Genomic DNA, 21,065 nt, shown 5'->3' with positions numbered 1-21,065 from the left:
TACGCACACAATGCAGAGATCAGAAGTGCGCTACGCACACAATGCAGAGATCAGGAGTGCCCTACGCACACAATGTAGAGATCAGAAGTCTGCTACACACACAATGCAGAGATCAGGAGTGCCCTACGCACACAATGCAGAGATTAGGAGTGCTTTACATACACAATGCAGAGATCAGGAGTGTCTTACATACACGATGCAGAGATCAGGAGTGCACTATGCACATGATGCAGGAATCAGCAGTGCGCTATGTACAAAATGCGGGGAACAGGAGTGCGCTACGGACACAATGCGGGGATCAGGAGTGCGCTACAGACACAATGCGGGGATCAGGAGTGCGCTGCGGACACAATGCGGGGATCAAGAGTGTGCTACGGACACAATGCGGGATCAAGAGTGCGCTACGCACACAATGAGGGGATCAGGGGTGCGCTACGCGCATAATGCGGGGATCAGGCGTGCGCTATGCACACAATGCGGGGATCAGGAGTGCGCTATGCACAGTGGCGTTGCAATAGGGGTGCGGGGGGTGCGGCCCGCACCTGGGTGACACCCGCCAGAGGGTGACAGCCAGCTCAGACTGGCACCAGCGCCGCATTGAGAGGGGCGCCGCGGCTCCCTCCTTCCCTTCCGGGATCTCCTCTCCTCTGCTCCATGCGATCTGCGGGGAGAGTGGGAGAGGAGGGAGTGAGTCAGAGATAGACTGGGTGCCCGGCATCCGACTGTCCCCGCCGCTTCCTCCTTGGCTCTGATGTGTACACAGGCAGGGAGGAAGACCCGAGGATGTGGAGAGACACCATCCACGCTGCAGCACGTGCCCTGAGGTATGCAACAGGAGTGTTGCAGAGGAGGGGGACATAGTGGTTGGGGGCATTGGCAGGTAACAATTATGCTGCCAGGAGTGATTTCAGGGGGGGTTAGAGAATAGGTGCTAGGGGGTGCTCTTTGTTTTGGGTTGGAGAGGACTTGTACTAGAAGTAGAAGAGGGCATATTTGAAGTTTGACCCCCTACCCCCAGCGTAATTCCTCTCCCCTCCCAAAGCACCCCCTAGCACATATCCTTTCACCCCCCCCCAAATCAAAGATCCCATCTGGGATCCATCCACCCCCAATTCCATTCTGGCTCCATACACCCACCGATCCCATCCAGCTCCACCCACCCACCAATCCCATACCCGCTCATCCATCCCCTCTGATCCTGATCCCATGCTGGCTCCATTCATCCCCCCGATCCCATTCCGGCTCCATCCATCCCCCTGATCCCATACCCACGCATCCACCCCCCTTGATCCTGATCCCATCCCAGCTCCATTCATCCCCCCAATCCCATACCCGTTCATCCATCCCCCCTGATTCCATTCCGGCTCCATCCATCCCCGATCCCATTCCGGCTCCATCCATCCCCCCTGATCCCAACCCGGCTTCATCCATCCCCACTGATCCCATCCCGTCTCCATCCATCCCCCGATCCCATTCCGGCTTCATCCATCCCCCTGATCCCATACCTGCTCCATCCATCCCCCCTGATCCCATCCCCAATCCCATCCCGGCTCCATCTATTCCCCCGAACCCATCCCCGCTCTATCCATTCCCCCGATCACATCCTGGCTCCATTCATTCCCCCCATCCCTTCCAAGCTCCACCCAGCCCCCGATCCCATACCCGCTCCAGCCATCCCCCCTGATCCTGATCCCATCCCGGCTCCATCCATCTCCTCAATCCCATCCTGGCTCCATACACCCCCCCCGATCCCATATCTGCTCCATCCATCCCCCCTGATCCTATCCCTTCTCCATTCACCCCCCTGATCCCATACCCACTCCATCCATCCCCCCTGATCCTATCCCCATGTCATCCACCCCCCTGATCCCATCCCCGCTCTATCCCTCCACCTGATCCAATTCCGGCTCCATCCATCTCCCCAATCACATCCCAGCTCCATCTATTGTGGTAGGTTAAGGGGGGGAGAACCACACCGACCCACTAGCCTGCTTAGTGCGGGGGGTGGGGGGTGACACCATGTATTACCGCACCAGGTGACACCAACCCTAGTGACGCCACTGGCTATGCACACAATGCGGGGATCAGGAATGTGCTATGGACACAATGCGGGGATCAGGAGTGTGCTACGGACACAATGCAGGGATCAAGAGCGCACTACGCACACAATGTGGGGATCAGGAGTGCTCTCTCTTCACAATGCAGGGATCAGGAATGTGCACTACGCACACAATGCAGGTTTTAGGAGTGCGCTCTCTTCACAATGCAGGGATCGGGAGTGCGCTCTCTTCACAATGCAGGGATCAAGAGTGCGCTATGCACACAATGTAGGGATCAGGAGTGTGCTCTCTTCACAATGCAGGGATCAGGAGTGCGCTCTCTTCACAATGCAGGGATCAGGAGTGTGCTCTCTTTACAATGCAGGGATCAGGAGTGCGCTCTCTTCACAATTCAGGGATCAGGAGTGCGCTACGCACACAATGCAGGAATCAGGCATGTGCTCTCTTCACAATGCAGGGATCAGGAGTGTGCTCTCTTCACAATGCAGGGATCAGGAATGCGCTCTCTTCACAATGCAGGGATCAGGAGTGTGCTCTCTTCACAATGCAGGGATCAGGAGTGTGCTCTCTTCACAATGCGGGGATCAGAAGTGTGCTCTCTACACAATGCGGGGATCAGGAGTGCGCTCTCTGCACAATGCAGGGTTCAGCAGTGCGCTATGTACAAGAGCTTAGGCCTGTTACTAAAGTGTGGGAAATATAGGGTTAGTATAATGTCATCAGAATATCTTTAATTTGTCAATCCATTCTTCTTGTATTGTGACACCAGCGATGAAGAATGGGTGGTCTGATGGATGAATGAATGGATAGATGAATGGATGAATAAATAGATGAATGGATTAATGAGTGAACGAATGGATAGATGAATGGATTAATGAGTAAATGAATGGATAGATGAATGGATTAATGAGTAAATGAATGGATAGATGAATGGATTAATGAGTGAATGAATGGATAGATGAATAGTTGAATGAATGGATGGATGACTGAATGAATGGATACATGAATGGATGGATGAGTGAATGTACAGATGCATGGATGGGTGAGTGAATGGATGGATGAGTAAATGAAAGGATAGATGAATGGATGGATAGATGGATAAATAAATGGATAGATGGATGAGTGAGTGAATGAATGGATAGATGGATAACTACAAATCCTGCATTTTCTACTTGTCAGTCTCTAAGAACCATATGACCTGTGCTGGCAGAGAGGAATGCAGGTGCCAGAATACAGGATGGATAGATAAACCATCTTGTTCTCCTCTGCTAACCTTCCCACACTGTAGAAATCAGCTTGTTCTCTCCATGCTGGCAGCAGTGCAGACAAACACAACTCACTGTTTCTCAGTGCTGGGGCTGAGGAATGTGTCCCCCATAGCAGGCTGTGTCCTCTCCTCTCCCCTCTTTCTCCCCAGCTGCCGAATCTCCTCTTCCCAGAAATCACAGAAGACGGGCTGGGGGAAGGGGCGGGTACAGTCTTGACCATTGGCTGAAGAGGCAGCAGAGAGGTGGATATCCATACGGCTCTAAAATTTGTGCCGGGTCTAGCTAAAGATTATCGGCTTCCCCAGAGTCCCCAGCTTCCAGGCAGCAATAGAGAACACGCAGGCAAGGAAAAAACAAACAAAAAAACACTAACATCTACCAATACTACCATGTGGATTTTGGGGGTGCTTAAATAATTTTTGGGGAGGCTTGAGCACCCCCAAGTACCCACCTGGCGCCGCCCCTGCATTCAATGTGTAATGGGACCATCCAAAAAGGATGTGTGAAAAAATTCTGTGCACTTTAATAATTAGCCATAATATATTATAGTTTACTTATGATATGTAATATTTTAGTGAATCAATCCCAATGACAGTAGGCCTGGCACTGGGATTGAATAGTGTCTGGATTGATTAGACAAGCCGTAGGCCTCAAAAGTTTGAAAAAAATTAGCACACATTGTACTGTAATAATGTGATAAATGTGTAGCCAAATTTTCTTATATATATATATATATATATATATATATATATATATATATATATATATATATTTTATTGTAATCAATTCCAGTAGCAGTGTCTAGGTCTGTCACTCAGCTCACTGGAGTTGATTACGCTAAAATTGTTATATATAATTATACTCTTACTAAATACATCAGACTTTCTGCTTTATAAAAAGGTCATTTGGGGTGTATTTGTACTGTCCTGGTGTTTTCAGGTCTCAAGAAATGAAATAGGCCAACAATACATCAGGATTGATCAATTTTTAGATATATACCATAGATTGTGGACTCTATAACTTTCCACAGACTAAATAATATACACTGATTTGGGTTATTTTCACCAAGGAAATGTGGTCATGATGCAAATCTCCCGGTCACATCCCCAAGTTGCTCTATTGGATGAGTTGTGGTGAGTGTGGAGGCCATTGGAGTACAGTGACCTCATTGTCCAGTGGTGAGATGATTGGAGCTTTGTGACATGGTGCATTATCCTGCTGGAAGGAGCCATCAGAAGATGGGTACACTGTAGTCATAAAGGGATGGACATGGTCAGCAACAATACTCAGGTAGGCCGTGGCGTTTAAACAGTGCTAATTTGGTACTAATGGGCCCAAAGTGTGCCAAGAAAATATCCCCCTCACTATTACACCACCACCACCAGCCTGAACCAGTGATACAAGGCAGGATGGATTAATGTGCCAAATTCTGACCCCACCATCTGAATGTTGCAGATGAAATTGAGACTTATCAGACCAGGCAACGTTTTTCCAATCTTTTATTGTCCAATTTTGGTGAGCCTGTGCAAATTGTAGCCTAAGTTTCCTGTTCTTAGCTGAGAGGAGTAGCACCTAGTGTGGTCTTCTGCTGCTGTAGCCCATCTGCTTCAAGGTCTGCCCATTCTCCTCTGACATCACCAAGGCATTTTCCTCCACACAGCTACTGCTCACTGGATATTTTCTCTTTCCCACCATTCCCTGTAAACCGGAGAGATGTTGTGCATGAAAATCCCAGCAGATCAGCAGTTTAAAAAAAATATTTAGACCAGCCCATCTGGCACCAACAACCGTGTCACGTTCAAAGACACTTAAATCCTTTTTCTTCCCCATTCTGATGCTCAGTTTGAACTTCAACAATTCATCTTCACCACGTCTAGATGCCTAAATGCATTGAGTTGCTACCATGTGATTGCCTGTTTAGCAATTTTTGTTACCAAGAAATTGAAAAAGTGTACCTAATAGAGTGGCCAGTGAGTATATCATACTTTATTGTAATCAAATCGCTGAGATTAACTAGGCAGGCCATAGGGCATATAGCCTGGTTAATGACACTGGGTCTTCTCAGGCATAATCTGAAATACAGAATATATTTCTGAACAGAATCTGTTGATATTTACTGCAGGAATGCCACATGGAGTACATAATTCAAAGAGACCAAGTGGATCCCAGCAAAAGAAAGCAAAGGAGGCAAAAATTGAATCGATAAAAACACTTGCCGGATCCATGCTTCAATATGCGAAAAGACCGGATGATGGTCAGGGTTCATCAAAAGACCCTGCTTGTCAGTCTCCATTTCATGAAACAGATTCTTCTAATGCTTTTGCTAGCTTGCATTTTGCAGAAGAGCAAGAAGTGGAAATGGCAGAATCGGAAGCAGAAGTGCAAGAAATGGAAATAGCAGAATCTGAAGCAGAACAGAGTTGTGAGAGTGACTCTAGCCACAGTCATGATACTGTAAAGAAGATGAGTGCCATTCAGGAGAAAGATTTCCAAATGTTATCTGATGTTTCTTTCTGGGAGATACCAGTTCAAGATCATGTTCCGGTTGAAATAATCAAACAGGGAAGTGCCTCTTTCCATAACAAGGAGGGCCCTTTCAGTGTTGCAAAAAGGCAAGATGCAAAAGCTGCAACAAAGGGACATGTGCGTCAACTTTCAAAAGAACGGTTTTACAAGGTGATGCCAAATGGTGAAAAAATTCTGTGGTCATGGATGGTTTACTCACCTGTCAGTGAGAATTTATATTGTTTTTGCTGCCGACTGTTTGCCGTTTGTACTCTAGATACAACATCCAAATTTGTGACTGGGTTTCAGAAATGGTGAAAGCTAAGCCGAAAGTACATATTCATGAGACATCCGAAAAACACCAAAACTGCCTTGAAAAATGGAAAACATTGGCAGCAGGACTTAGGCTGCACCAAACTATTGATGCTGGAGCTATTACTGTGATGGAGATTGAAAAGAAAAAGTGGAGGGATATCTTTTTTAAATTTTGATAATCTTTATTCAATTTTTCACAGTATACATCGTTACCAAGTACCTAGTTTTAAATATATCACGTTTATAAAAAAGAAAGCATACATAATAGGAGTAAAAAACATAGAGAGGAGGCTAAAAAAGGGAAACGAACGCAAATACATATAACTAAGAAGCAATATGCAAGACCCCTCTCCTATATCTATCTTCCTCTTCATCTCTCCCCCCCCCTCTTACCCCCCCGCCCCACATCCCCCCCCCCCTATCTTAACCAGGCTCTCAACCTTTCCTTCCCATATTAGCTTCTAGGTCGTAAGGTCACATCCCTCCATATCTCCTTACATTGGGTATCCCATTTCTTCCAGCCAGGGTCTCCGGAGTTTTTTAAATTCCCTCAAGTTCTTTCTCTTTGTATATACTGCCTTTTCCTTCCACATTGTTTCTGATACAGTTTTAATCCATTCATCCTTCGAGGGGGGTTCTTGCCTGCCATCTCTGTGCTATTAGCTTCCTTGCTTGGAAGAGACATCTCCGGGCTATTTTTGTTTTAGAATTCCCTCTGCCTATATTCTCTCCCACTCCCAGAATACATAACTTCGGGTCCATTTTAAGTTCTAAGGAAAAGATCTTATTTAGAGTCTCCAATATCTCAGACCAATAACGAAACAATTTAGGGCACTTCCATATCATATGCATCAAGTCTCCCACATTCTGGCATCTGGGGCATCTAGCATCAGTCCTCCGTCCAAATTCAAATAACCTTTTAGGGGTATAATATGTCCTATGAAGTAACATTAAATGTGAGATCTTCTGAGCAGGTGAGACCGACACTTGGTGTCCTCCCGCCAGTATCTCCCTCCACTGCTCATCAGAAACTATACCCAGGTCTTCTTCCCATTTGCTTCTACATTTAAGTTTTTCCGGGGTCTCTATACTACTTTTGCATATATGTGGATAAATTTCAGCTATAGACCCACTGTGGCCTCCCCGGTCCCCCAGTCTTTGAAGTATGGGGGAGTTACTCCAGGATGGTCCCTGATCCCCAAACTGTGCCTTTAACGCATGCTTAATTTGTATAAAATTATAGGACGACTGATCCGGTACATTGAATTCCTCCTTCAGTGACAGGAATGATTTTAAGGTATTCTGATTATATAACTGGGCTAGTCTGTTTATTCCTTTTTTCTCCCATACTTTTATTTTCCCAATTATTTGTAGTTCTTGTACATTCTTATTGTTCCACAGAGGGGCGTATTTAGTCATACCACCCATTCCATTCATGGTGTTAATAGTATTCCAGACTTTTATTATCAATTTAACCGTAGGGGTTCTATATACAAAAGAATTAGCTTCCAGTGCCTCTATCACGTCCCATGGGGAGCTCCCATAATCAGCAGTCCCTCATTATTATATACCTTAAGGACCTGGCTCCTCCCTAAGTGCTGCAACCGGGCTGCTAAAAAATAGCTTCGTGGGTGAGGTACTGCTAACCCCCCTTCTCGCGAAGGGGGTTGTAAGGTTTGTAAGCTTATCCTTGATGACCCCCCTTTCCATATGAGGTCTCTTAATATTGTGTCAATTTTGTTAAACCATTTCCTACTTATCCATATTGGCGAATTATGCATCACATACAGTAATTGGGGGAGCCACAGCATTTTAATGAAATTACACCTCCCCGCTGTTGATAAGGGTAAGCCCTTCCATATTTCTGTCTTATTTTTAAATTTCGTCAGCAAGGGGACTAAATTATTGTTTAAGTAATTATCTGGGTCTTTAGTTATTTTAATACCCAAATATTTAGTTGTCTCTGCTATTTCCATCTGGCTAATACTTAAAGGGGTACCCTCTCTAATAGGGTCTATTGGCAATAGTACTGATTTCTCCCAGTTTATGGACAGACCCGAGATTTTTCCAAAGCTTGAGAAAATATCCATCACTTGTCTCAGGGATCCTTCTATATCACCCATAAATATAAGGACGTCGTCCGCGTACAAAGCAATCCGCTCTTCTCTACCGTTCCTCCGAAACCCTTCCATTATTCTATTTTGCCTTACTGTTATAGCTAGTGGTTCCATAGCTAAAGCAAAAATCATGGGAGATAAAGGGCATCCCTGCCTTGAGCCTCTCTCCAGCTGAAACCCGGTCGAGTAGTCGTTGTTTATTCTCACTTTTGTGTTTGGATCATTATATAGTACTTTATCCCAATTGATGAAGGAAGGGCCAAACCCAAACTCCTTTAATACCCGCCAGATGTATTCCCATTCTACGCTGTCAAATGCTTTTATCACATCTAACAGCATAACGGCCCTGGAGCCCATGTTCTCTGTGGGGATCTGTAAGTTCAAAAAAACTCTCCTGATATTCATACTAGTTGTTCTATGAGGGATAAATCCCGTCTGGTCTGGGTGGACTACTTTATGAATTATTTTCTTTATTCTGGCAGCTAGGACTTTTGCTAAAATCTTTACATCTGAGCAGAGTAGCGAGATGGGTCTATAAGACCCAGGTTCCAAGGGATCTTTCCCCTCTTTGTGTAGCACAATAATTGTGGCTTCGGTCATTGATGTAGGTAGTTTCCCCTTTTCTTTCACCCAGTTAAATACCTTAAGGAGTTCCTGGAGTAACACTTCCCCATACTGTTTATAAATCTCTACTGGGAGACCATCGGGGCCAGGGGATTTCTGATTGGCCATTTCTGTTACCGCCATTTTTATTTCCTCCAATGTAATCGGTCTCTCCAATTCTTCTTTATCTGTCCCCTCTAGTGTCGGTATGTCAATATTGTTAAAAAAATTATCCATTTCCTCCCCTCCCATGATCCCGTGGGATTTATACAAACCCTTATAGTATTCTTTAAACGTCTCAGTAATTACCTCTATCTGGGATGAAATCTGCCCTCTCGAGGTCCTGATAGTTGGGACCATGGACGGGGGGGAACTGGTCCTAACTATATGAGCCAATATCTTCCCTACTTTTTCCCCTTCCCCATACATAATTTGTTTCTGGAATAACCTTTTATTTTCTACCTTCCTAGTTATTATATCTTTGTACATTTGTTGTTTATTTTCCCACACTCTTTGTTTTTCAGGGGAAGGTTCATTCGTATACTCCCTTTCTGCTTCAACTAGCTCCCTCCTGAACCTCTCCTCCCACTCCCGTGATGATTTTTTAATTTTTGACACTTTCTGTATGAGTAAACCCCTCAGATATGCTTTCAATGCGTCCCACATCATTCCCCTTGATGTAGTATCTACATTAAATTTTATAAATTCCTTCAGCTCAGCCACTATCACTTCCTGGCCCTCTATTATTTCCAGCCAGGCTGGGTTCATCTTCCAAGCTCTATATTATTTCCTATGTCCTGGCTTCACCGATACTGTCAATAGAGAATGGTCCGATACTCCTCTAGGTTTATAAACTACATCATTTATTACTTGCGATGCTAGTTCATTACCTAATACTAGGTCTATCCTTGATAGTGTAGCGCAGGAGCTCGAGTAGCATGAAAACTGTAATGCCCTTGGGTTCCGTGCTCTCCATATATCAGACAGCCCTGCTTCCTGAAGGAATTGTCTCATCCGAGTTTCCTATATTCCTTGCCTTTGTTTCTCTGGAGGGAGCCTATCTACTTTCTTGTCTATGACTACGTTGAAATCCCCAACTACTATAACTGGTAACTCAGGCTTGTCTATTATAAATTCCAGTAGGCTATACATAATATCCAGTTTAAAGGGAGGGGGGATGTATATATTAGCCAGTACGTATTCCAGATTCTCTATTTTACAATGCAAGTACACATACCGCCCTTCTTCATCTAATTTGCACTGTCTGCAAGAGAACGCTACCCCGCTGTCAATCAAAACCGATACCCCCCTTGAATAAGAGGTATGCAAAGAGTGGAACTGATGCTGATATCACCTATTCCTCACATTAATTTTAGTGTCTTTTGTTAGGTGTGTCTCTTGCAGACAGGCAATTCCAACTTTGAATGTATCCAAAACATCAAATACTGCTGCTCTTTTGGCAGGGGAACCCAACCCCCGGACATTCCACGACCCAATGTTCACAACCATGGATTATCTTTTATGGTCCACAGACCCCATGGAAAGGAGGATATTAAAAAGGGAAGAAAACAAAAAGGGAGATACATATAGATATCAGAATTTATTAAAAAACCCCTTAACACTAAAAAAAGGGAAAGAAAAAAAATAACACTTCCCCATGTACTTCCCAAAATACTAAAGTGCTTATCCCTATTAATATAAAAGAGATTCCCCCCTTTAATCAAATATCTTACATTAATAACTTCAAACCCTTGGATTTTACTCATATTTCACACCATTAGTGTAATTATTAAAACTAATTTTGTGTTTTACTTGTGCATCTTGTGTTACCCTGCAAGGGAATATATAATTTATTGTGCAAGAACATCTCCTTACGATCCCGTGATTTACCCATTTCCTTATTCTGTACCTTCTTACTTCTATATCCTTTACCCACCCATGCCCCCCTCAACACCCCCCCCCACACCATTCTAGGTTCCCCTTGAAGGCTTTTTTAATGACCGTCTCATACCCCTCCACCATTACCAAACTTATTCCCCCTACTCCCATACCTTCATTCCCCCCTCCCTCCGACCATTCCTCCCTCCCTACATTCAAATACAAACTCATTCCTAATTCAAACCAACCGTGTGAATTCCCCCCCCCACTCTATTCAAGATATATCCATTTTAATTTTACATTCGTTCCCCATCTATATAAACCTCTCTAATTAAAACCCTATCTATTTTGGCGACAGCTGATCTTTCTTTTCCTCTAACCATACCCGCGCCCTCTCTGGAGACTCAAAAATCTGACTTCTTCCAAGTGCATTTACCCGGAGCCTAGCAGGGTAAAGAAGAGCATATGTAACGTCGAACGTTTGAAGACTATGCTTAATTCCCCAGAATTCTGCTCTATGCTTCTGCAATTCGGGCGAAAAATCAGGGTACATTGATATCCTAGCTCCATCAAAGGATAAGTTTCCTCTCTCCCTGGCCCTTCGAAGAAGGGTCACCTTATCCCTATAGTTTAAAAATTTCATTAGTAAGGCTCTTGGAGGGCTTCCCCGAGGAGGGGGTCTAAACGGAACTCTGTGCGGTCTTTCAATAGAGAACTGCTGTGAGAATGTCTCTCTTCCAAAAGTTTCGATCAGCCATTTTTCCAGAAAACCCATTGGATCTGATCCCTCACTCTTCTCAGGCAATCCTACTATCCTGACATTGTCTCTACGAAGTCTATTTTCCATTTCGTCAAATTTTTCCGTGAGTCTATTTATCTGTTCTTTCTGGGCCTTCATCTCCTGTTTCATTGGGTGTAAGTCATCCTCGATCAAGCTTATTCTTCCTTCCATTTCTGTCACTCTTTCTACCGTTTTCTTAAGATCATGATGTACAAAGGATAATTCTTCTTTGATATCTTTCCTTGTCAAAAGAAGTTTATTGAGTATACAATATTATAAAGATACATAAAGTAAGTTTACAAGGATCTATAAAGTAAGCTCATTGTTTTACAGTAGGGTTTATATAGGTAAATATCATGAAATTTCAAATATTAAACATTGGGTTCACGTAAACCTTAATTAAAGATATATATCATTTCCTTAGTTACTTTTTTTAGGTATTTAAATGATTTATACTTACTATACATATTGTTTACAGGTAGAGTGTATTTAGGTCAAATAAATTCTGATAATGAGCTTTAATCGTAAGGTGGAGAAAAGGAAAGAGAAAGAAGAAAAAGGGTAGAAAGGTAGAGGTATGGTCCACAAGGTTGTCCCGCTCGTCAGTTTATTATTCTTTTTAGTTCTCTTTGAAGCCTTAGAATGGGTGTCTCTGTAAGTCATTTAATCTGTTACCATGGCAACAGGACAGAGTCATTGAAGTTTGACAGGAACTGTTGTTTTATCCAAGGATGCCAAAGTTTTTCAAATTTTGGAATTTGATTTTGATCGATGGCTACCATCTTAGCATGGGACATTGTATTATTCATTCTGTGAATTGTTTCTGCTAGTACCAATGTAGGAGATTTCCATGCCTTGGCCACTGTTTGTTTTGCAGCCGTTATTAGTTGGATCATAAGTTTGAATTGAGAGAGTGTTAACCATTCTGGTTTTAGATTAAGTAAAGTTATATATGGATCTGGTTGTATTATTTTTTTAAATATTTTAGATGCAATCACGAAGACTTCCTTCCAGAAGGTTTGGATTACTGGGCACGTCCACCATATGTGTAAATGTGTGCCTATTTCTGGGCATCCTCGAAAACAAAGAGCTGAGGTATTAGGTGAATATTTTGCAACTCTAGCGGGTACAAGGTACCAGCGAGTTAGGACTTTATAATTTGTCTCCAGTGCTAAGATGTTGGGTGAAGATGACTTAGATGTGAGCCATATGTTAGACCAGTCCGTGTCTTCTAAAGTTCGTCCCAGGTCCTCCTCCCACCTCTGAACGTAAGCGGGTCTATTAAGATTTGCTACTCCATATAATTGATTATAAAGTGATGAAATTGTACCTTTAGCAAATGGATCTTTTGTACAGATTGATTCAAAAATGGATAATTGGGATAATGGTGTATCCCCCTTTAGGAATGGTGTATAGAAATTTTTGATTTGGAGATATCTAAATATCTCAGAGTTTGGTAGATCATATTTTTCTCTAAGCGATGGGAATGAAAGGAATGATTTAGATGCTATGAAGTCATTTAGTGTCTGAATGCCTGATGTTGTCCAAGCTTTAAAAGAATTTGGGTAGATCCATGCCGGATAAAAGGCCGGATTTCTGATAAAAGAAAGGAGAGGATTGTGTGGAGATTGTAACTGATATTTGGTTTTTAGTTTATCCCAGAGGGATAAGAAGTGTTTAGTTATGGGATTATGAATTTTAAAGCGGTCTTTAGGATCAAGCCATAATAAGTTTGATATTAATAGAGGGTCATTTTCTGAAGCCTCTATAAATACCCATAATGGGATTTCCTGTTTTGCATGGTATTTGGACAGACTGGCCAAATGTGCTGCTCTGTAGTAGTTAGTAAAATTAGGGTATCCCAGGCCTCCTTTATTTTTGGGAAGATGTAGTGTGTGTATAGGTATACGTGGTTTAGAAGAGCCCCATATAAACGAAGTTGCTCTTTTTTGTACTATTCTCAAAAAATAGGAAGGAATTGGAATAGGGAGGACTCTGAATAGATAAAGCAATTTGGGTAGAATAGTCATTTTGATTGCATTAATCTTCCCTATCCAGGATAAAGGAAGTTGCGACCATTGTTTTATTAGATTTGTGATCTGTCTTAATACAGGAGGATAATTGGTTGAGAATAAGTCAGAATGAGATGCTGTTAAATGAATTCCAAGATATGGGATTGATTTTTCTGCCCATGTGAATGGGAGTACAGCCCTAGCCGGGATCAATTCCATGTTTGTGAGTGAAATATTAAGCACTAGGCATTTCTTAGGATTAATCATAAGGCCGGATAGGGCTGCAAAACCATCAAGAGCTGGTATTAAGTTAGGACCAGAGACCTGTGGTGATGATAGAAAAAGTAATATATCGTCTGCAAATATACATAATTTGTGTGTAATACCTCCTACTTCAATGCCAGTTATAGTTTGGTTTGTTCTGATGTATTGGGCCATGGGTTCGAGTATAAGGGCAAATAATAAGGGAGATAATGGGCAACCCTGTCGGGTACCTCTTTCGATATTAAAGGCATCAGATTTGTATCCAGCATATTTTATATAGGCTTTGGGTTTATTATATAATGCTTTGATCCATGTTAAAAAGTGGGGTCCAAAACCCCATTTTTGTAATGAATATTGCATATATTGCCAGGATACTGTGTCAAATGCCCTCTTAATATCGAGAGATAGAAAACATAAAGGGATTTTCCGTTTTTTAGCAATATGTGCCAATAACACTGCCCTGCGTATATTATCGCCTACCTGTCTATTTGGCATGAAGCCTACTTGATCTCTATGTATTAATTTTCCTATAATGCTATTGAGGCGTTTTGCTATTATTTTTGCTAATAATTTAATATCAAGGTTTAACAGAGAGATAGGCCGATAATTCACACAGGAAGTATCATCAGAAAGGGGTTTTGGGATCATACAAACAATTGCCATTAGTGTTTCTTGCCGAAAAGAATGTCCATCTAGAAGTTTGTTAAAAGTTTCAGTGAGAATGGGAGAGAGTATTTCTGAGAATGTTTTATAGTATAAAGCCGTGTAGCCGTCTGGGCCTGGTGTTTTGTTAAGTTTTAGGTCTTTTATGGTGTTAGCAACTTCATCTATAGTTATAGGCTCATCCAAACTGCTTTTTTGATTCTGAGATAACTCAGGTAAGGTTATTTTTGAGAAGAAGGATTCAGCCTCTGTAGGATTAAATTCATTGTTTGTCTTGTATAAAGTTGCGAGATGTGAGTGAAATTTATGGACTATTTTAACTGGATTACAAGTATAAACATTTTTTGATAATTTCAAACGTATTGGTTTGAAAGATTTGTTAGTTGAATTTAATGCCCGAGCCAAATATGTACCTGGTTTGTTTGTATTCATGTAGAAATTGTGTTTGGAGCATTTGAGGGATTTATCAACTGACTCAGTGAGAAATAGATCGTATTCCAATCTAGATTTTTCCAGATGAGATTTTGTACTCTGAGATGGATTATCTTGGAATGATATGTAGGCTGCATTAAAATTGAGTTCTAGTTTTTTTGCTAGATTTTTGCGTTCCCGTTTAAATAGTGCCATTTGTCTTTGTATTGTACCACGCAAGACAGGCTTATGAGCTTCCCACAGTGTTATTGGGGAGATGTCTGTTGTATTATTAATTGATATGTATTCCTTTAAAGCTTGTTCAATGGCCATCTGATGTAGTGGGTGTTTGAGCATTATGTCCGGTAAGTACCACGTTGGATCATGCGCTTTTGGTATGGCTGAGGCTATAGTAGTGTATACTGCATTATGGTCAGACCACGGAATTGGAATTATATCTGATGCAATCATTTCTGGTAGCATTCCTATTGTTAGAAAAATATGATCTATTCTGGTGAAGGTTTGATGAGGGTGTGAGAAATAAGTGAATTTCTTTTTCATTGGGTTACTTTCTCTCCACAAATCTACCAGATTGTATTTGGAAAGAAGTTGAGAAAAAGGTAATATAGAGGTTATTTTGGATGGTGTAAAAGGTGATTTATCTAGAAATGGGAGGAGGACCTGGTTCGAATCCCCACACATTATCACTGTTCCTATTTTGTGTGTATTAATCACTTGTAATATATGTGAGAGGAATGGTGTAGGTTGTTTGTTAGGAGCGTAGTAGGAAATCACCGTGATTTCTGTATCCATTATATAACCCATGAGTATCAGGTATCTACCTTTTGGGTCTTTAATTTCTGATGATAAGGTGAATGGTGTGGATCGGTGAAATGCAATTAGAGTACCCCTTTGTTTGGTACAGGCAGAAGTCGTGTAAATTTGTTGATATAAAGGAGAAATATATTTTGGAGTAGAATCTTTGGTGAAGTGTGTTTCTTGGAGGCATACTATGTGAGCCTTCTTGTTATGGAAAGTACGGAAGGCTTTGGTCCTTTTTTGAGGGACATTTATTCCCTGAACATTCAGGGAAAGTATATTCAGTGGTGCCATGGCAACAGATCAAATAGTTTTGACTTACTTTTTGTTATGCAGAGCTGACTGCGCAGATCAACCTGTGTGGACTGAAGAGATGAAAAGATAGAAAAGAAACCAGTGAATTCTGGAGTAAAGAGTAAACAAAAAACATATGAGATTAGATGATACATTGTATAAATTATTTTTTGCAAGTAATCACAATTTACCCGTGAAAGAGAATAAATATCTCTCTCAGGGGAATAAGTGCCTTTGTCACACTCCCACATAATATGGTTGGGAGAATGAGGAGGGCTAATGGGGGTACACGGATCTTCCGCTTACAGGAGAGAAGTGCTATGTCAAAAGACATCAAAATGATGTTTCATTAATTGGAGTGCAGAATATAGTTTTTGTTGAAATTATTTATTCCAGGGTGGTTGTATATGGTTAGTCTTGCCCTAGGCTAAATAATTCAGTTAGAAAGGTACTGTTAATAACTTTGGTATTGATGAAGATAGTTTGAATTATTTTGGGATTTTAACCCTTTTAGAGTAAACAATTACATATTTTATTCATATGTAACTGTTTAGATATGTTAACTCATAAAATTGAGGTTGTATTGCCTCAGATTGGAATAAACAAAAACATAATTCTAGGAACTAATTAGGTAATAATATATTTGTTTTAAGAAAAAAAAAGAAAAAGCTTCCATTACTTCTGGATTATTGAACATATTTGTCCTAAAAAGTAATAAATCTATTGTTATTACCTGATAATATATAACTGAACAAGAATTTCCTTATTTCACTCATATATTCTAAGGCTATATGAATCAGAAGCAATAAGAAATATAACTGGAATGTAACATGATCCCACACAGTGTGTGACTATCAGAATGCAGTCACATTCAGTTATAAATACAGTTTTTTTATAGAGAACCATCTCTTAGTATAATAAATGAAGAGATATCAGGAATTAGGATGTCAGTCCATTGAATCTTCTTGGTCCATGGATGATGTGGCATAACGGCCTCTTTTGTGAGAATGATGATTCCCATTTTGTTCTAGAATTTTCTGAGTGCTGCCTGAAGGTGAAGATGATGCCATTCTTCTGCGTGTGGGAGAGTTGCTGCTTGTGGGTTCTGTCAGATTTAATTTTAAAAGGGTTTGTTGTAGTTCATCTGCTGATCTGCTTCTGTAAATTGTACCTTGGTAGTTAAATCTGACTGAAAAGGGGAAGCCCCATTGATACATAATGTTGTGGCGTTGCAGTTCCATTAGTTGGGGTTTCATGGATCGTCTTTTAGTAATAGTAAGTTGGGATAGGTCAGCAAAAATTTGATAATTGTGTCCTTGAAAATTAAGTTTCTTTTTTTCTCTTGCAGCAATTAGTATTTGTTCTTTCGTTCTGTAATAATGAAATTTTGTGATTATATCACGTGGGGGTCCATCATTCTTTTTGGCTGTGAGGGCTCTGTGTACTCTGTCCAGTTCTAAACGTTCAATAGGGATATCTGGCTTTAGTTCTTGTAATAGAGCAGTAATAGTAGATTGCAAGTCTGTCACAGTTTCAGGTATTCCCCTTATGCGCAAGTTTGAACGTCTGGCTCTATTTTCGTAATCTTCGAGCTTAGTTTGAAGTATTAAATTCTCTTCTTTTAATTGTTCCAATTCTGTTCTATTTTCTTGGGTTGTAATTTCAATTTCATCCATTTTTATTTCTAAGGCTGCGGTGCGGTTTCCCAGCTCTCTTATTTCTTTGGTTAGGCTGTTTGTTATTTGGTCTGAAGTTTGTTTTAAAGCCTTATGAAGCATCTTTTCAAATTGTAATAATATTACTGGGGATGCTGAGGAGGCTTGTGGAGAAGTTTGTGAGAGGATTTGTTCTGTATCTGACTCAAATAGAGAGTCTTGCTGTGACATTTTCTGTCTGTGAGAGCGCCCTGATGCTGTATATTGTGAGGTGACTGGAGCTGCTTCAGCTGCAGTGAGTGCCTGTGAGCTCTTTGTGAGGTGATTTTTATTTCTGCCACGGTTTCCTCCCAGTACCATATTTCCTGCCCAAACTTTCACAGTTTGTTCCCTGGGGCAAAAAGGTTCAAATGGATACCTTTTGAGCCTGCAGGCTCCGCTTTGTCCTTCTGTTCTCTCCTCAGCGGTGTGGAGCTCTAACAATGCATGTCTGCTCTGTTAGGCTCCGCCCATCTCCCCCTCTTTGATATCTTTCATTTGATCTGACATTTCACCCAAGGATTGTTTACATGAGTTGATTGCTAAAAGGATTTCTTTAAGGGATGGCTCTCCTTCTGTTGTATGGATCTGGATACCAACTGTTTCTATTGTTTTCCCCACCGCTCCTGCTCCTTTAGTTGGAGGGTTCTTGATTGTAGTACCAATTGCAAGCGCGCTCAGGTGTCCCTGGCTCTTCCTGTCTGTTGCTGTCTTACTTTGTACCTGCTGCCCCCCTTTTGTTGGGGTATGGTCTGTTGCATTAACCATTCTCTCCAATTTTGCGGTTGCTGCGACCGCTGCTGCCATTGCCCCTGCCACTGTGGACAATGCTCCCTTATCCTTATCTTTTTCTTTATCCTTATCTTTAGCCGAGCGTAGTGACTGAGGCCCCATATTCTCCATGCTGGCATGCTCGTCTCCTTTCCTTTTTGCCGACATTTATCCCTCTGCTCCCTTCTGTTAAAGTTTTTTATCGTACCAATACAATGTACAAAATAAGCTAATGATCAGATAAGGAGAATCAGGCAAGGAAAAAGGAGCTTTAGGTATTCAAGTTTCCATAAAATTCCACCAACCAGGGAGATCCCAACATATACTGCACAGTATAATGTAATAATGCAATATATTATAGTCCCGTATTTACATCTCCAAAGAGTTTCAATCAGTTATAAAGTTTCCTCCTACAATGCGTGTATGTAACTATTTACCACGAGGGACAGTACCTCCATTTAGACATGCCCATCGATTCAATTTTCTTTTTCCCCCCTTCACATAACTCACCCTCCAGGAGAACGTTTACAGATGTCCTTTTCAAAGGTTCAGCCGGCGCTCCACAAGCCTCCACTGCTGACACCTTGACGTCAGCTCCTACAGTGGCTGTCCTTACCCGTGTTCCCGTGAGAACGCGAGAACGTATCGCGGCTTGATTTCCGGGAGTTGTATCGAGTCCGAGCACCTCCGGAGACTCCCGATGGTGACTGAGAAGGGAGAGAGAGCGTCCCGTTCTGGCTCCGGATACAGACACTTCACAGCGGGGGGTAGACAGCGAGCCGGTACACGGACCTACTGATGGCACCGGGTTGGGCAGGTATACGGCACTGGGGTTAAAGTCAGTTGATTATTTATTCTTTCAGACAAATAGTCATACGGAGGGGATAAGGAGATCCCACACGCTCGTTCCTCACTCACTCACTCCTCCATCCACTTCCGGTCACGCCCCGTGGAGGGATATCTTACACAGATTGCTTGACATCACATTGTTTCTTGCCAAGCAGAACCTAGCATTCCGTGGCCACAAGGAAGATGAGTGCTCATTCAATAAAGGGAACTTTCTTGAGATGGTTGAAATGCTTTCAAAATATGATTCAGTACTAAAAGAACACCTAATTAGATTGAAGCGGAGCACCTGTAAACTTAAAGTATCGGTCTCATATCTTTCTCCACAAACTCACAATGAGTTTAGAAGTGTCCTGGCAAATCACATGATGGAGAAGATTGTCATGGACATAAAGTCTGCAAAGTACTTTGGAATCATGTTTGACAGCACACCTGACATATCACATACTGATCAGATGTCCGAAGTGATCAGATATGTGAACATCAAGAACAGGAAAGTTGAAGTAAAAGAAGTGTTTCTAGGATTTTTCCAGTTAAAGGGGAAAAAAGCTGCTGATCTCAGTTTGGATATCCTTAAAAAATTAGAGAGTGATGGACTGGACATAATGATGTGTCGTGGTCAGGGTTATGATAATGCTGCTACTATGGCTGGAATTCATGGAGGTGTACAATCCATTATCAGGGAAAAAAACAGGAAAGCTATTTTTAAAGGCTGTGTGGACCATTCACTTAACTTGTGCGGTCAGCACTCTTTTGCTGAGATTGCTTCATGTGTGACATTTTTTGGAACTCTTCAGTCAATGTTTTTTTTTTTTTTGCTGCTTCCCCCCATCGATGGGATGTGTTAATGCACCATATTGGAGTGTCAGTGAAAAGATTATCAACAACACGCTGGAGTGCTCATCATGCTGCAGTTAAGTCAGTCAAAGAAAAATTTGAAATGTTTGTGTTTGCGATCAAAGCGCTTTGTGATCCTTGAGAAAATTTGGACACAAGAGGAGCAGCAGAATGTCTACTGCCTTGTGTCTGTGATTTTACGTTTTTGTGCTACCTGTACTTCTGGGGTGATGTACTTCAAGAAGTTGATGTTACAGAACAGTACCTGCAGACCAAATGCTTAAGTCTGGACAAGGTGGTGACAAAGCTAGAGTCACTAAGACTTTTTCTGTATGAAGAGCGCAGTCACCTAGTGGAACATGCAATTACACAGGCACATTTAAAAGCTAAAGAATATGGAATTGCCATAGAGAGAAGAGCCAGGTTTAAGAAGAGGATGGCAGGGGAACAGGCATGTGATGCTGGAGGCATAAGTCTACAAGACAAGAACAAGAGGGCAATGCTTGAGTGTATTGATCGCTTCCATTATGAACTCCAGATCAGATTAGGAGCCATCATGGAAGTTGCAGCCATGTTTGAGGCTGTTCAAGCAAAGAGTCTCATATATGAAACTGAAGAAAAATTAAAAGGTGTCCATTCCAAAACTGACCACTTTTTATGACGAAATATCTGAGAGTGAGCTGTTAATAGAAATACCCAGACTGAGGAGACATCTCAAAGCAGCCAAGATCAACCTAGAAGAAGTCAAAGATTGGTCAGCTTTACAAGTTTTGACCTTCATAGCAGAATAGGACTTCATTGAATCTCTTCCAACCCTTTCACTATGTCTAAAAATATTTCTGACAATCTGTGTGTCTGTGGCTTCATGTGAGAGGAGCTTTTCAAAGTTGAAGCTGATAAAGAACTATTTGCGTTCAACGATGAGAC

General features: G+C 41.8%; 1 pseudogene; it reads left to right on the top strand.

Moving 5' to 3' along the window:
* Positions 1 to 5,452: 5,452 nt before the first annotated feature.
* On the top strand, positions 5,453 to 20,799 carry LOC141127354 (uncharacterized; annotated as a pseudogene).
* Positions 20,800 to 21,065: the final 266 nt, after the last annotated feature.

This window comes from Aquarana catesbeiana, linkage group LG02 (assembly GCF_042186555.1).
Source record: "Aquarana catesbeiana isolate 2022-GZ linkage group LG02, ASM4218655v1, whole genome shotgun sequence".
NCBI lineage: Eukaryota > Metazoa > Chordata > Amphibia > Anura > Ranidae > Aquarana > Aquarana catesbeiana.
The sequence above is the reverse complement of the archived record's forward strand: the minus strand, read 5'-3'. Positions and strand labels throughout refer to the sequence as shown.